Source organism: Balaenoptera ricei, chromosome 11 (genome assembly GCF_028023285.1).
Source record: "Balaenoptera ricei isolate mBalRic1 chromosome 11, mBalRic1.hap2, whole genome shotgun sequence".
Lineage (NCBI taxonomy): Eukaryota > Metazoa > Chordata > Mammalia > Artiodactyla > Balaenopteridae > Balaenoptera > Balaenoptera ricei.
The window spans coordinates 67,139,195-67,155,534 of NC_082649.1; the positions used below are offsets into that span (position 1 = coordinate 67,139,195).

Genomic DNA, 16,340 nt, shown 5'->3' on the forward strand with positions numbered 1-16,340 from the left:
GTCCCTGCTCACATGGAGGTGACGGTCCGGAGGGGCCAGGCATTTGTTAAACGCTCAGAGTCGTTCAGTCTCAGGGCTAAGCCTGCAGTTACAATACCCATAACGTTTCACTTCTCCTTGACAGTCGTAACTCTGGAAAAGCCCACCCCTCATGGCTTTTCCTCTGGCATTGAACACATCACTGTGGCCGTTTCTCAATGCCATTCAAACAAAAAGCAACCACACTCATAGAAAGAGGGATCAGATTTGTGGTTACCAGAGTGTGGGTGGAGATTGGACGAAGGTTGTAAAAAGTACAAACTTTCAGTTATAAGATACATAAGTACAGGGATGTAATGATGACTATAGTTAACACTGCTGTGTGGTATATTTGAAAGTTGTCAAGAGAGTAGATCCTAAGAGTTCTCATCACAAGTAAAAAAAACATTTTTTTTTCTTTTCGTATCTATAGAGATGATGGATGTTAATGAAACATTGTGGTAATCATTTCACAATATATGTAAGTCAAATCGTTATGCTGTACACCTTAAACTTATACAGTGCTGTATGTCAGTAATATCTCAATGAAACAGGAAAAAAGTACTTTTTAAGAGTGTAAAAGGATTATTGCAGCAAAAAGTTTGTGAACCGCTGCCCTAGAGAAACTCTCCATGGGTGTGCAAGGAGACATACAGGATAATAGCCAATTGGAATATTGGCCTATTTTTACAATAGAACTCTTTTTTTTATAAATTAATTTATTAATTAATTTATTATTTTGGCTGTGTTGGGTCTTCGTTTCTGTGCGAGGGCTTGCTCTAGTTGCGGCGAGCGGGGGGCCACTCCTCATCGCGGTGCGCGGGCCTCTCACTATCGCGGCCTCTCTTACTGCAGAGCACAGGCTCCAAACGCGCAGGCTCAGTAGTTGTGGCTCACGGGCCCAGTTGCCCCGCGGCATGTGGGATCTTCCCAGACCAGGGCTTGAACCCGTGTCCCCTGCATTGGCAGATTCTCAACCATTGCGCCAGCAGGGAAGCCCATACAGCTGTGAACAAAAATGAACGGATTACCGTATATCATTAAAGAAACTGCAAAATGAGCTAGTAGATACGTTATAAGGCTATTTATAGAATGTTCAAAAGCATGGAAAGAAGACTACGTTTTGCTTATGGGTACCAGTGGTAAAAACAGAAAACGTGCCGGAGGAGAAATCAGCAGGTCAACGCGGTAATACAGTCTTTCTCCGAACCGCGAGGGTCGCGCTCTGGTCCGAAACTACGCTTCCCGGCAGGCCACGCGCTGCGCCGTGACGCACTTCCTGCAGACGCACGTCCTTCCCTTTGCACCGCCCGTGGCCAGGGGCGGGCTGTGAGAGCTTTTAGCGAGTGGACGCCCAGGTTAGTGTCGCTGTTGCTGCCGCTTCGCCTACCCAGGCGCAGATGTGGACCTCGCAGGAGCAATTCCGGCTTGGCAGCGGACGGTGAGTCGGGCGAGCTGGCGAAGTGCCAGGGCGAGAAGAGGGTGACCGCACCCCCCCTCCCTCCGGCGCTCCGACCTCAGGCGCCGGGCTGGCGTGGGCGGTATCCGAGGCTGAGGCTGGTCCTTCAGGAGGTGTGGAGGTGGAGGGTGCGCGCTGTGGGCTGTGCAGATCACACTTCCCGACTGCTCGTCTTCCTTGTGGGTGGGGCGGGGTTTCCTCCTGTGGTGTCCAGTACCCTGTCCTCGTGGTTTGCAACTACTTCTCCAAATCTCCCCGCCTCGACTTCCGCCGTGGGGGTCCCATTTGCGCTGTCCACTCCGGCAGCCTTTGGCTGCCAGTGACTATTGAACGCTTGAGGTGTGGCGAATGCTACTGAGGAACTGCATTCTTAATTTTACTTCCTGTTAATTAATATCTAACTGAATAATGAAGAAGTCTAAAACATTTTTCCATCAGACACAAGGTTATTGTTTTGCTAAGACTACACTTCCCTTTAATCCTTGAAAATTTAACGTCTTTTTGAGATGTGCTGTAAGTGTCAAATACACACCTGATTTCCAAGAGATGGTTGGGGGGATTTCCCTGGTGGTCCAGTGGGTAAGACTCCGTTCCCAATGCAGGGGACCCGGGTTGGATCCTTGGTCGGGGAACTAGATCCCACATGCATGCGGTGACTAAGAAGTCTGCATGCCGCGACTAAAGATGCCGCAACCAAGATCCCGCGTGCTGCAACCAAGATCCCGCGTGCTCCAACTAAGACCTGGCGCAGCCTAAATAAGTAAATAAATAAATATTTTTTAGAAAGAGAGAGATGGCTGGGAAAAAAGTATAAAATATTGATTGAAATGATAATATCTTAGATATGTTGGGTTAAATGTTATTAAAGGTAATTTCACTTTTTATTTTTTAAAAGATTTATTTATTTATTTATTTTTGGCTGCCGTTGGGTCTTCGCTGCTGCGCGCCGGGGCTTTCTCTAGTTGCGGAGAGTGGGGGTTACTCTTCATTGCGGTGCGCGGGCTTCTCATTGCGGTGGCTTTTCTTGTTGCGGAGCACGGGCTCTAGGCGCGCGTGCTCAGTAGTTGTGGTTCATGGACCCTAGAGTGCAGGCTCGGTAGTTGTGGCGCACGGGCTTAGTTACTCCGCGGCATGTGAGATCTTCCCGGACCAGGGATCAAACCCGTGTACCCTGCACTGGCAGGTGGATTCTTAACCACTGTGCCACTAGGGAAGTCCCGAATTTCACTTTTTTTTTTTTTTTTTGGCTGCACGGCGGGGCAATGCGGAATCTTAGGTCCCCGACCAGGGATCAAACCCATGCTCCGTGCAGTGGAAGCACGGAGTCTTACCCACTGGACTGCCAGGGAAGTCCAGGAAATTTTAAATTACATATTTGGTTGGCACTGTAGCTCTCATATTGCTCTTGGATAGCACTGCCCTGTGAGAAGGGATATTTTTGCATCTGGTAGAGCCTTCCTAGCCTCTTGGGGAAGGCTTCCTAGAGGAGCTGATGTGTCTGGAGGGCATTCTTACCCTGTCTTGTCTGAGGGGTCTGTATCTACCACATTGCATGTTTCTGTTGGAGGTTCCTGCAGAATGGCTTTTTCAGCCCCTTTTCCCTAGCCACCATGAGCCTTCCTGGGGTGGGTTGTGCTGTAGAGAGAAAAGTAAGGACATGATGGTGATTTGAGAGCATGAGATTGGAGGAGGATGCATCTCTCACAACCAAATGTCTCCTGAGACTCATGTTTTCTTTTCTACCAAGGTGAAGAAGATTCTAATGGTTTTAGAAGACATGTTTACACTTTTAATAGATACTGAACTGCCGTGTAGATGGTAGTTTGCTCCCACCAATTATTAAAGAGGCACTGTTTCCTCACTGAGTTGAGATGCCATATTTGCCACATACTATGATTAGATTGCCCTTTCTTCCACCCACCCACCCATCCATCCATCCATTCATTCATCCTTCCATCCTTCTTACTCTGCAATCTGAATTGTAGATATGACCAACCTGTGATTGACCTGTATCATGAGGGAGGGGGGAAAAAACCTTAATTGCTTTTAGGCACTTAGAGTTTTGGAGGTCACTTGTTGCCAGAGCATAACCTAGCTTATCAGTCAGATAGTGATCCTTTTCTCCATGTGAGTCTGAAAAGTCTGGCTTCTTCAGTGTGAATTCTAGATGTCTGGTCACTCTGCATTTTCATTCAGTCGTTGGTTCGATAGGCATTTATTGAAGCAGTGATAAGTGAAGCTGCTCTGAAACCAGAAACTTAGATACTAGGCTTGGCGCTGCCACTTGGGAGTGATACAGTCTTGTGAGCCAGTGACCTAACTTCCCAGTTCTTGGCTCCCTCTTTTGTGAGATAGAGGTAGCAGCAGTATTTACATCATGGCTTTGTCATGAAGATTAATGAAGCAGTGGACTTAGCGCGGTGCCTGGTAAGTGGTACATGCTTAATCAGTGTTAGCTACTGCTAGTGGTAGTTCTAAAAGAAGAGCTGTGTAGGATAAGTTATGCTGCAGTAATAAATGACCTCAAATCTCAATGGCAGTCTAACAACAGCAATCTAACTGGAATCCTATCTAACCCTTAGTGGGTTAGCTTTGGCTCTTGGGTTAGCTTTGGCTCTACTTCGTGTCCTTTAGATCCATGACCAAGGGTGAAAGGGCAGACCCTATGTGGGCAAGGAGCACTGTGACAGAGGGAGAAGAGCAAGAGAGATGAAACCACACAGTGGCTCTTAAAGTTCCTGTTTAGAAGAGAGACGTCATTTCCACTCACATTTCACTGGTGAGGCAAGTCACTTGTATGTGCCTGATGTCAGTGGGTGGGGAAGTGTAACCCGTTTGCAGAGAAGGAAAGCCAATACTTGGGAATAGCACAATCCAGTCCGAGGAATTTACCCTAATTGCTAGGATTACAAAAATGTCTGAAGAATTGTATTAAGCACTGTCAGGGACAGGTAGCTGGGGGAGTCCTGGAGAAAATAGGATAAGTCAGAAAAAGACTGTAAGAACATGAAGTTATATCTGGGGACTTTCTTTTTTCTGTTCCAGCTTTTATAGATTGGTGAGGACAAATTGGCATAGTCTCAGGGTCAGAGTTTCCCTTCAACTTCCTCTCTCCTAAAAAGTCATATTGAAGAACTTCCCTGGCGGTCCAGTGGTTAAGACTCTGTGCTTCCACTGCAGGGGTAATGGATTTGATCCCTGGTTGGGGAACGAAGATCCTGCATGCCACGTGATGCGGCCTAAATAAATAAATAAATAAATAGTCATATTGAAAAGAGTTCAACGTATGCATCCCCTTCTTTCTATTCTGTTTCATTACTCTATCTATTGCTGTACTACTGCTAAAGCACTTTTATTTACTATGGCTTGACAGTGTGTTGTCATATTTTAGAAGACAAGTCTTCTTAGTCTTTATTTTCATAATTTTCTTGACTATTCTTATATATTTTCTTTAAAGGAATTTTAGAATTATCTTGTCTAGAGCCATAATAATTCTCTGTTGTGATTCTGACTGGTGTTGCATTGAGTTTATTTAATTTGGAAGGAATTGATTGGCTTGCAGTATAATTCACCTTGTCCAGAAGCATGGTATGACTCTTCATCTACCTGCATATCCTATTATGATCTCCTGAATAAACTCACATTCTAGAAGGGAGATAAATGGAGAAACTTAAACGTAAACATGTAGTGTGGTGTGATTGAGAAGAGACCCAGGTTGGACATAAGAGGGAGTTACACCTCTGCCTGTGGCATTGGAGTATGAGTCAGGAAGGCTTACTGGAGCAGGAGAACCTGAGTGGTCACAAAGGGGCAGTAGTCAGCAGTGGACTGAGACTCTAGTCAAGGAGTCTGCAGCACTTCAGGTTCTGTAACAGCAGTTCCCTAACACTGCTTGCCTTTCTCTGGGCCATGTTGCTGGAGGTCTTTGACTCAGGTTTGTGGGGAGACAGATAATGCAAACTTCTGATGGGGTCATATGCCTTACAGATACTGGAATGGAAGATAGACAGCTTCCCAGAAGACAGTGTAGGGCCTGGGGCTCTACCTAACTGATGGGACTTGGTTCAAAACTCAGTATTGTAGAAACTCCTTAGAGCACAGGGAATTGACTACAGCTGGAACCTAGACCAGCAGAGCCAGAAGCTGGGCATTGCATGCCCTGCACAGGGTTTGAGAATAGAAGCCCAGGTACTGTTCCGTCATGGCCATGGTATTACCTGCCGCTTCCATGAAGAGTTGGAGACGTGAGAGTAGTGGGGGTTGTTGAAGTCTCTGCCTTAAAAGAAATAGTATGCTAATCGTGGGGCTTATCCAAAGTGGCTGAGCTGTTTGGTGCTAGTAGCAACCTGATAATCCAGACCTTGGGCTACTAGCTGAGGACCTGATCTCTTCCCCTCCCGTCTCCTCCTCTCCTGTTCCTTTAAGATGGCTGACAAAGGCCAAAGTGTGATGGGAAGAAGGGAGGGAGGCTGTGCCAAATGGTCCTGAGTGAGGTAGCTGGCGGGAGCACGCAGTGCTCAGGTGGCTTTGTAGCTGGGCACTGCTGATGGAGGGGAGCCTCTGGCTGCTGTGTGGCTCCAGTAGGGGCCTTTCCCTCTCTGGCACTCACACCAAGGCAGGTGTGTATATTGTGGGGCTGAGGGTCTCAAGTTTTGGGGGACTTTGGGGATCCCCCATTAATGTATGTTATTCCCATTTGTGATTTTCCAGGTATGGAGGGCAGGGGCTGGTGCTTGTGGAAGTGGGGCTGGAGGAGGTGGGTCCCGCTCCCTGATCAGGCCCATGATACTTCCTTGTAGCAAAAGCAGCAGCCTGTGGGCTCCATAGCTATAGCCTGTGTGGTGGATGCTCAGAGCTTCCCTTGATAGACTAACAGGTGAGTCAGTGAGCTGTGTCCAGCAGGTGGTACAAGGGCTAAGAGAATGTGTGGAAAGATTTAACAGTGTAGGATTGAGGCTGCTATATTTAGAAGGCCTGCTTGCAAGGTTGGCCCTTTGCTGGCATCTGGGAACTTGTCACTTGACCTATTCCCTAACTAACAGGTATAGTTCATTGTACCTTGACACCTACCTTCCTTCTGGGAGTCTGGAATTTTTATACCTTCTCAGCAGAGGGTGCCTACATGACTAACCCCCAATAAAAACCTTGGGCATCTGAGGCTTTAGTGGCCTTCCCTGAGTAGAAACTCTGCACATATGTTACTGAATTTTTCACTGTTGGAAACTCACTTTGTCCCCTTATGGGAGGGAGAGAGCATGAGGAAGCATGTGCCTGGATTTCTCCAGACTCTGCCTGTGTCATTTTCCCTTGCTAATCCTGTTGCATATCTTTTTGCTGTTATAAACCCTAACAGTGAGTACAACTGTGTTGAATCCTTAGAGTCCTTCTAGTGAGTCACTGAATGGGGGGGGGATGGTGATCTTGGGGACCCCTGATACCGGGATCCAAGTAAATGTAATTTTGGTATCAGTGCCAGAGAAGTTTGGAAGCCAAGGCATTGAATGCCTAGCATCTGGCTGGGAAGCTATGCTTGAGCCAAGTTCTCAGCAGGGCCAACCTTTACTCTTTTGAAGTGGCCAGAGTTGAACCCCTGGACTTAAGGAGTCAATGAAAGGAGACACTACACAGTTCAGCAGAGGGGAGAATACCAGTGGGAAGAAAAGAGTTCCGCATCACCCATAGGGCCTATAGCAACCGGTACTCCATTGCCAAAGATGCTCCCTTGCCCTAGTCCTAGAGACCACTGGCACCCCAGAGACCAGTGGCAGCTGCAGATCAAGTTTATGACTGTCTAAGAGGGAGGTGTCTAGACCTCTTAAGTTATAGTCAGGAGCGGATGGGCGCTGACTTGAAGGGGAAGATGGGATTGGCTCTGACACTCCAGTGATGCCAAAACTCTTTTCTGGAACCAGGATTCCATCTGAAAGCCTAGCTGTCAAACCTGAAATAGTGTCTGTGTCTCCAACTGGGAGAGGCATAGTTCCTCCCCAGTGCCCCGCTCAAGTCTGGCAGATAGGAGTCCTGTGGATGTCTTTCCTGTCAAGTCTTCAACTACCAAGTCCCTGAGGCAATGGGCAGTATCTAGGGCAGGCCTGGTATGGTAGTCCCCTGCTAGCCCCTACCATACCCCAGACCTAATGGAAGATGTGGCACCCCAAAGAAGCAATTCCGGGGCTTCCCTGGTGGCGCAGCGGTTAAGAATCCCCCTGCCAGTGCAGGGGACATGGGTTCAAGTCCTGGTCCGGGAAGATCCCACATGCCGTGGAGCAACTAAGCCTGTGCGCCACAACTACTGAGCCTGCGCTCTAGAGCCTGCGAGCCACAATTACTGAGCCCACGTGCCACAACTACTGAAGCCCGTGCGCCGAGAGCCCGTGCTCTGCAACAAAGAGTAGCCCCCGCTCGCTGCAACTAGAGAAAGCCCACGAGCAGCAACAAAGACCCAACACAGCCAAAAATAAGTAAGTAAATAAATAAATAAATAAATTTATTTAAAAAAAAAAAAAAAAAAAAAAGAAGCAATTCCCTGTGCCCAGGATATCCCATAGGAGAGCTTAGAGACCCTGAAGGAAGTTGCAGAGGACAGAGACTTAAGGGCAGTGAGGGATCAGGAAAGGTCTTCATCTGGGAAAACACAAGGGTTTTCCCTGGTGGCTTGTCATGGTGGTGTTCTGGAAGGCTGCCTTCAAGCCCTAGGTCATTTCTGGCCTGAGATGGGTCCAGTGTTTTGGTAATGGTGAGTTCTCTGAGGTGTCTCTGAGCAAGCAGGTGGCCCTGAGACTGCTCAGCCAGTACTTTAACCTGGCCACCTTCAGGAACCTGGTTGCTTATAGGAAGGCCATGTACCAGGCCTTGGAGAAAACCACGGTATGAATTGGCAAGCCCTTCTCAGCAGTCCTGAAGAGCTGGAGATCAGCCAGAGTCCATGTTGGAATGGGCCCATAGGGGCTTCAAGCTGATTGGCCTCCAACCCAACAACTGACTAGCAGGTAAACTGAAGGTGGGTTGTGCAGGCAGTGAAACATGGAATTAAAAAAAAGGAAAACAGGACCTGAAGACACACAGCTGCCATTTCTGACAACTGCCCACCATCTGAATGCCAAAAGTCAGATTGCTACAATAATGGCAAAGACCTCAGGGGAGAAGACCAGAGTCCAAAGCAAATAACTTTGGATATAACAAACAAGTGCAGTCTAGAATAGGGCTTGGCAAACTTTTTATGTAAAGGGCCAGGTGGTAAATATTTTAAGCCTTGTGGGCTTCATGGTTGCTGTAGCAACTACTCAACTCTGCTGTTGTATAAAAGCAGCCAAATAGGTAAATGAATGGACATTGCTATGTTCCAATAAAACTTTATTTGTGGACATTGAAATTTGAATTACGTATGATTTTCATGTGCCATGTGATAATATTCTGTTTTTTACTTTTTCAACCGTTTAGAAATATAAACACTCTTCTTAGCTCATGAATGGTATAAAAACAGGCAGTAGACCAGATTTGTTCTGTGCATAGTTTGCCAACCCCTGGTCCAGCACTTAGCTCTTTGTCCTGTGGTAGGGGCATCTCTGTCTCCTTCCGTCCACTCTTTGAGGATGGGCTCTACCTCTGCCCAATGTGCCAGGTCCAGTTCAATTGAAGGACAGTAAAATTGAAGAAAGTAGAGACAGTAACCACCAAGTTGAACTTTAAAAGGAGAATGATTTTCCCTGTTGTCATGAATGGCAAAGATGTTTTTTAGTACACTGAGCTAGAAAGGATCTTTGACTTCCTTGAATGCTGTGCAGAGTGTCCAACATGGACAGAGGCACCTGCTGGTGAAGTCCTGGACTGTGCCTGTCATCCAACACCTCTTGCCGCTCAATGGTCTCATGATGGGGAGAGAGGATGACTCCTAAGAGTCAGTTGAGGGATCCTCAACTGTGTGAGGCTCGGCTCAGCTGTGTGAGGCTACTCTGTGTACCTCAGTTTTCCCACCTGCTTAGTGGGATCAGAGCCACCCTGTCTCTGGCAGGGGGAGGCTCTGAGCAGACTGAGAAGCCACCTCCTTGTGTGCCACTCAGATCTAGCCACTGGGAGTGGTCAAATGTGGTACTCATTTTTTTCTTCTAAAACTTTAGAACTTGCAATAGTAAGATTACTGGATTTTTTTTTCCCCTCTTGCATTTATCTTCAGGAACCTGGTTGCTTATAGGAAGGCCATGTCAGAAAAACAGTAGCTAAGTCACTCAAACCACAGTGCTAACTACGGTTGTGACTTGAAAAATTGCCCAAGATCCTTATCAAACAACACTATAATTTTATTTTTTAATTTTAAACTGCTTCATTTTTCACAGGGATGTGCAGTTCTGGATGAACGTGTAGATTTGGGACATTTTATGGGACAGAATGATGGTTTTCTAAGGCATGTAGGAGGCTGTATTGTGTAAATGTCTTTCTTGAATCATCTGACACATTCTCCTCAGCTTAGTACAGAAGCCAGGGTTGCTGTTGGGGTCCATTTAGAGTGTTTCCCCAGATGGTGATTATTTCAACAGAGCTGACATCATCATCACTTTGAGGACCTTTTTTTTTTTTCAATACCGAGAACAAGGCCACCCTTGGCTAAATCCCTCCAACTAACCACTCTGTAACCCTCTGAGGAGCCCAAGAAGGAGTGGGTCAAATTATAAGCTTCCATATATCTTGTAGACAGGTATGCCTTATCAGTATCTCCCTCTCTTTCTCACTGATGTGAGGGGTGTCAAGGAGGAAGCTTAGGGCTACAGCTAAGACCCTCCTCTAGTGATGCACTGCGTTCCACAGGGATCAGAAGCATGTTCTTTTTGTTTCCTCTCATTGAAGAGATGGCAGGGAAAGCTTAAGCTTCCACCCAAGATGGTTTTGTGTGTGTGTGTGTGTGGTGGTGGTGGTTTTTTTTTTCTTTTTTATTGGAGTATAGTTGGTTTACAATCTTGTGTTAGTTTCAGGCACCCAAGATGTTAAAGCCTTGCCTTTTAAAATTCCATGGTAATTTGTTTGTTTGTTTTTAAATAAATAAATTTATTTATTTATTTATTTTTGGCTGCGTTGGGTCTTTGTTGCTGTGTGCAGGCTTCTCTAGTTGCGGCGAGCGGGGGCTTCTCTTCAGCTAGCAGGGGCTACTCTTCATTGCGGTGCACGGGCTTCTCATTGCAGTGGCTTTTCTTGCTGCAGAGCACAGGCTCTAGGCATGTGGGCTTCAGTAGTTGTGGCACGCAGGCTCAGTAGTTGTGGCACGCAGGCTCAGTAGTTGTGGCGCACGGGCTTAGTTGCTCCACGGCATGTGGGATCTTCCCGGACCAGAGCTTGAACCCGTGTCCCCTGCATTGGCAGGTGGATTCTTAACCACTGCGCCACCAAGGTAATTTGTTTTTAAGGGGAGTAAGGCAAGCTGCATTTTAGAAATGCTGTTGTAGTGGTCTTTAATACCTTCTACTCTTTACTAGTGCTCTTGTATAACGTAAGGAAAAACTTTGAAATTTTAAAAATTCATTTTTCTTAAATCACATTTATATTTCTGTGTTTAAAATTTTCATAAACTTTTTTTCTTGGGGGGGTAACTGGAGCCATGTAACAAGTATGGGGAAAAAAACGATGCCTTGTCGGAACAGTTTTGCTGATTTTTAGGGTGGAAAGATGATGGGTGCTTAGAATTTACCTTATTATATGTAATTAAGATCAGTATTTCTCTAAAAACATAAGTAAACAGGGAAGGGGTGTAGACCTTGGAGGTTAACTCAAGCGTTAAGGCGAGAGGTGAGAGGAGCTGAGGTCCTGGATGGGATAAGGAGGGGCTGAGACGTCTGGTTCAGGTGAGAAGGCACAAGTGGCCACAGCTGAGACTCGGAAGGGTTCTCAGGAATAATCCTGATAGGCCTGGGTTCTCAAGGCTACTATTTCTTTCCCCAGTTCTGTCTTTTAAGAACTCTGCCAGACTCGGTAAAGAGGAGAAGCCTAGATATCTGGTGAGTTGGGGCCACCTTTCTCTTCTCTGAAATGCTAGCTTATTTCTCAGAGATTCAGTGCGTCTCTCTTTCTTGGGGAGGGAGGCAGAGATGAACGTTGAGGTGGCCATCAACATTCATCAGATCAGCATTCATGCCTGTGTTTGCCATTGTGCTAGGCACTTTATAATGATTTCTGCATTTAGTTTTTTTTAACTTTTTGAGCTTATAGAAAAACATAACTAAGTTTAATATAAAGAATTTAGGGCATTCTAAAACACAAGGGTAACTTTTAATAAAAACGTGGGGTTATTAAAGTCCTAAAATGCACTATTAAAGTTCCCTTCATCAGAGTTCACACAAATAATTATATTACCTTAATAGTATCTCATAGTCTGGTCTTATACACTGGATTTCTTTTTAACTATTATTGAAATTTTCAAGCATGTCTAAAAGTAGAAGAAAAGAGTTAATGAACCCTCATGTATCCATCAACCTACTTCAGTAACTATCAACTCATGGCCAGTTTTGTTTCATCTCCAACCTTACTGGATTATTTTAAAGCAAATTTAAGACATCATACTGTTTCATCCATAATTTCAGTCCTGTGTTTATCCTTAAAACAACTTTATGAGGTAAAGAGAGTCCTCCTTTGGGAGACATCTGGTTCAGAGGGATTTCGTGACTTTTTTTTTTTTTTTTTTTAAAGATTCGATTGATTGCTATGTTGGGTCTTCGTTTCTGTGCTAGGGCTTTTCTCTAGTTGCGGCAAGCGGGGGCCACTCCTCATCGCGGTGCGCGGGCCTCTCACTATCGTGGCCTCTCTTGTTGCGGAGCACAGGCTCAGTAGTTGTGGCTCACGGGCCTAGTTGCTCCGCGGCCTGTGGGATCCTCCCAGACCAGGGCTCGAACCCGTGTCCCCTGCATTAACAGGCAGACTCTCAACCACTGCGCCACCAGGGAAGCCCCGTGACTTTCTTATAATCACACATGAGCACCTAAATTGAACTCAGATTGCTCTGACTCTCAAAACCATGAGTTTTCTGTGATGCCTTCTTGACTTTTTTTCGTCCTAGAAAACTATTCAATGATAAAAGAACTTGGAGAATTCACCGTCCTGTTCTGATGCTTCATCCCACCCTTGCTCCCCTGATCCCATCTTCTTTTCTACACCAAAAGTGTAATTTATTGATTCTTGGGTACAGGACTGTGTAAAATTCTGTGAACTAGCCAAACAGAATGTAAGTACACTGTCCTTATTCTCAAGGAGCCAGTAGTCTTTGGGAAATAATGCATAGAAATAGGAAATAATGACACCTGGTAATTATGATGAAGACAGTTAAAACAAAATAGTTAAGGGAAAGACATGACTAAGTGTTAGCCTGTAGCTGTTAAAACAATGCACAGCCACAAACAATGGTCTTAGGTTTTGGATTGACAATCAAATTAATGGTACACAATGCATTTTAACTCTGCATTAAATCTAGGTAGCTTCGTGAAAGGATACAGGACAGAAAACAGCAGCTACATCGTTGGTATTTTCCTCAGGGGATTTTGCATTAGGAATGGTCAGTTTCCAGGCCCTAGGACCACAGATACCAACCTTGATTGTCAGAGATGGGAGTGACTTGGGAGCAAATCACTTTCTAACAGGGAAGTAACTGCCTTATTTCTACCACCTCCCCAACACTTTATTGAGATTGCGTTGTATAACCTAGGTCCTTTGCATTTTCATTTAAATATTAGAATCAGCTTATCAGTATCTACAATGAGATTATTTTTTTAATATAAATTTATTTATTTATTTTTGGCTGTGCTGGGTCTTCGTTGCTGCGCGCGGGCTTTCTCTAGTTGCGACAAGCAGGGGCTACTCTTTGTTGCGGTGTGCGGGCTTCTCATCGCGGTGTCTTCCCTTGTTGGGGAGCATGGGCTCTAGGCATGCGGGCTTCAGTAGTTGTGGCACGTGGGCTCAGTAGTTGTGGCTCACGGGCTCTAGAGCGCAGGCTCAGTAGTTGTGGTGCAAAGGCTTAGTTGCTCCGCGGCATGTGGGATCTTCCCGGACCAGGGCTCGAACCTGTGTGCCCTGCATTGGCAGGCGGATTCTTAACCACTGCGCCACCAGGGAAGCCCTACAATGAGATTTTGATTAGAATGGCTTTGAATTTTTACATCAGTATGTGGGAGAACTAACATCTTAACATTATTGAGTCTTCTGGTCCATCAACACAGTATATCTTCACTTATATAGATCTTTATCTTAGGAATCTTACAGTTTTTGATGTACATGTCTGGCACATATTTTGTTAAATTTATCTCTCAGTATTTCATGTTTTTTTTTGATGTTAGTGTATTGGAATGACACTATTTTTTAAGGTTTTTTAAAATAAAAATTTAATTTTAAAATAGTTTCAGATTTACAGAAAAATTGCAAGGATAGTATATAAAAAGAATTCCCATATATCCCACATCTAGTTTTCCCTGTTATTAACATCTTACATTAGTATGGTATTCTTGTCACAATTAATAAACCAGTTTTTATGTTATTATTAACTAAAGTCCATACTTTATTCAGATTTCCTTAGTTTTTACCTAATGTCCTCTTTCTGTTCCAATATCCCATTCAGGCTATCATACTACATTGGTTGTCATGTCTCCAAGGAGGTGTTTTGGGCAGATATTTTGTAGATTGTCCCTTAATTGGGATTTGTCCAATTTTTTTTTTTTTTTTTTTTACATTTGGGACATTTTTTATTACAAAAATAAACATCCAGGGTTCCTGTAACCAGAGAAAGTGGGTACAAATCCTCATTTTTTTTAGGCATCACTTTGAGTAAGAGATACTGTTTTAGTATTCTTCAGCTGTCATACCTGAATATCACAGATTGGGTGACTTAAACAACAGACATTTATTTTCTCATAGTTTTGGAGGCTGGAAGTCCAAGATTAAGGTGCCAGCAGGGTTGGTTTCTAGTGAGAACTTTCTTCCTGGCTTGTAGACAGCTGCCTTCTCACTGTGTGTCCTCACATGGCCTTTCCTCTGTTCAAATGCACATTCCTGGCATCTCTTCCTCTGTTTATAAGGACACCATAACTTTATGACCTAATTTAACTTTAATTATCTCCCGAAAGGCCCTGTCTTCAAATGGAGTCACATTGAGGGTTAGACTTCAACCTATGAATTTTGGGGGGATGCAGTTCAGTCCATAACATTCCATCCTCGCCCCCCCATTCACATCCTTCTAGTATGCAAAATACATTTACCCCAAGCCAACAGTCCCAAAAGTTTTAACCCATTCCAGCATATTCCAAGTCCAAATTCTCATCTATTTATCATTGAAATCAGGTATGGGTGAGACTTGAGATATTGACGTTTTTTCTGATTAGGCTGAGATACGGTTTTCTGGGAGGAACACCACAGAGGTGAAATACTATTCTTATCACATCATGCCAATGGTAGATAGTATAAGCATTACTTACCACTGTTAATGTTAACCTTGATCATTTGGCAGAAGGAGGGTTGTCAGGTTTCTACACTGTAAAGTTACTACCCTGCCTTCCCGATACCTTATACTCTGGAAAGAAGTCACTATGCAGAGCCCACTTGAAGCGTGGGTAGTTACACTCCACCTCTTTGAGGGTCGAGTAACTACATAAATTGTTTGGAATTGTTCTGCATGGGAAACTTGTCTATTCTCCTCCATTTATTTATTTGATCATTTATTTATATCAGTATGAGTCATGGATATGTATTTTATACTTTGGGTTATAACCTAGTATCACTTTCTTTATTTTGTTGCTCATATTGTTTCAGGAGCTCTTTAGTTGGTTCTTGTGTCCCTTTGACATACTCCCATTATTGTGGTTTTTTGCCTTTTTTAAGTACTTCCTTACTTTCTGGCTCTACAGTATGCTCCAGGCTCATTTTGTTTATGTCCTGCTCCAGTCCTCAGATCAGCCGTTGCTCTTTGCATTGGAGAATGATACTAGAAACCAAGATCTGTATGCTAGGTGTGCCCTTTGCTACTGGAGTGTCATTGCTTCCAGGCCCTCTCAGCTGACAGAGCAAAGAAATGTGATTGTGTATACTAATCTCTGTATATACTCGTTTATAAATATTTCTTTATGTAATTATATTAAGCTAAACGTGAGTTTGTTCTGATGCCTCCAACTCAAATCCATTACCACATGGATCATTCTAGCCTCCTCACCTTGCTTATTTATAACCTCCCACCAACAGTGAGAAACCTGACTTCCACTATTCACCGTCCATTCACTTAATTTTTCAATTCTAGTTTATAAGTATAGTGACTTCAGAATTGTTTACCTGTGCCCCTGTGGAAAACAACTTTATCAATTAGCATATAGTACTTATTTATATATAGTCCCTTTTGTCTACAGACTCCACTCATTTCCAAAGTAAGCTACTTAGATTAGCTCCTTTTTTCTCCACCACCTTTAGGGAGGTTATTTCATATATTTGTAATACATTTTTTTCACATTCTGCATTCCATTCTGGGATTCCCTGACCTCCTAAATGAATTTTTAAAATTTACACACACTAAGGTTTATACTTTGTGCTGTAAGGTTCTGGGGTTTTGATAAGTGCGTAGTGCCACGTATCCACCATTACAGTATTATACAGAATAGTTTCACCCCTCTAAAAAAATCCTTGCTTCACCAGCCAAACCCTCCTGTTTTTTTTTTCCTTTGGCTGCACCGCACAGCATGTGGGATCTTAGTTCCTTGACCAGGGATCGAACCCGTGCCTCCTGCAGTGGAAGCATAGAGTCTTAACCGCTGGACCCCGTGCCTCCTGCAGTGGAAGCGTAGAGTCTTAACCGCTGGACCGCCAGGTAAGTCCCTGATTTTGCTTCTTTAGCCTGTTTTTAAGGTGGATTACA

At 44.5% G+C, this 16,340-nt stretch overlaps 2 long non-coding RNA genes across 6 annotated transcripts in view; one reads left to right on the forward strand and one right to left on the reverse strand.

Annotated features, from left to right (window-relative positions):
* Window positions 1-717: 717 nt before the first annotated feature.
* On the reverse strand, window positions 718-1,795 carry LOC132374972 (uncharacterized). The gene is made up of 2 exons (XR_009505859.1): window positions 1,156-1,795; window positions 718-1,024 (listed from the first exon to the last, which is right to left on the reverse strand). It is a non-coding gene; the product is annotated as an uncharacterized LOC132374972 (long non-coding RNA).
* Window positions 1,313-16,340, forward strand: part of LOC132374971 (uncharacterized) — a 103,237-nt gene continuing 88,209 nt past the window's right edge. For all 5 annotated transcript variants that reach the window (XR_009505854.1, XR_009505858.1, XR_009505855.1 and 2 more), the window contains exons 1-2: window positions 1,313-1,459; window positions 16,164-16,292. This is a non-coding gene — a long non-coding RNA (uncharacterized LOC132374971). The remainder of the gene's footprint in view (window positions 1,460-16,163; window positions 16,293-16,340) is intronic.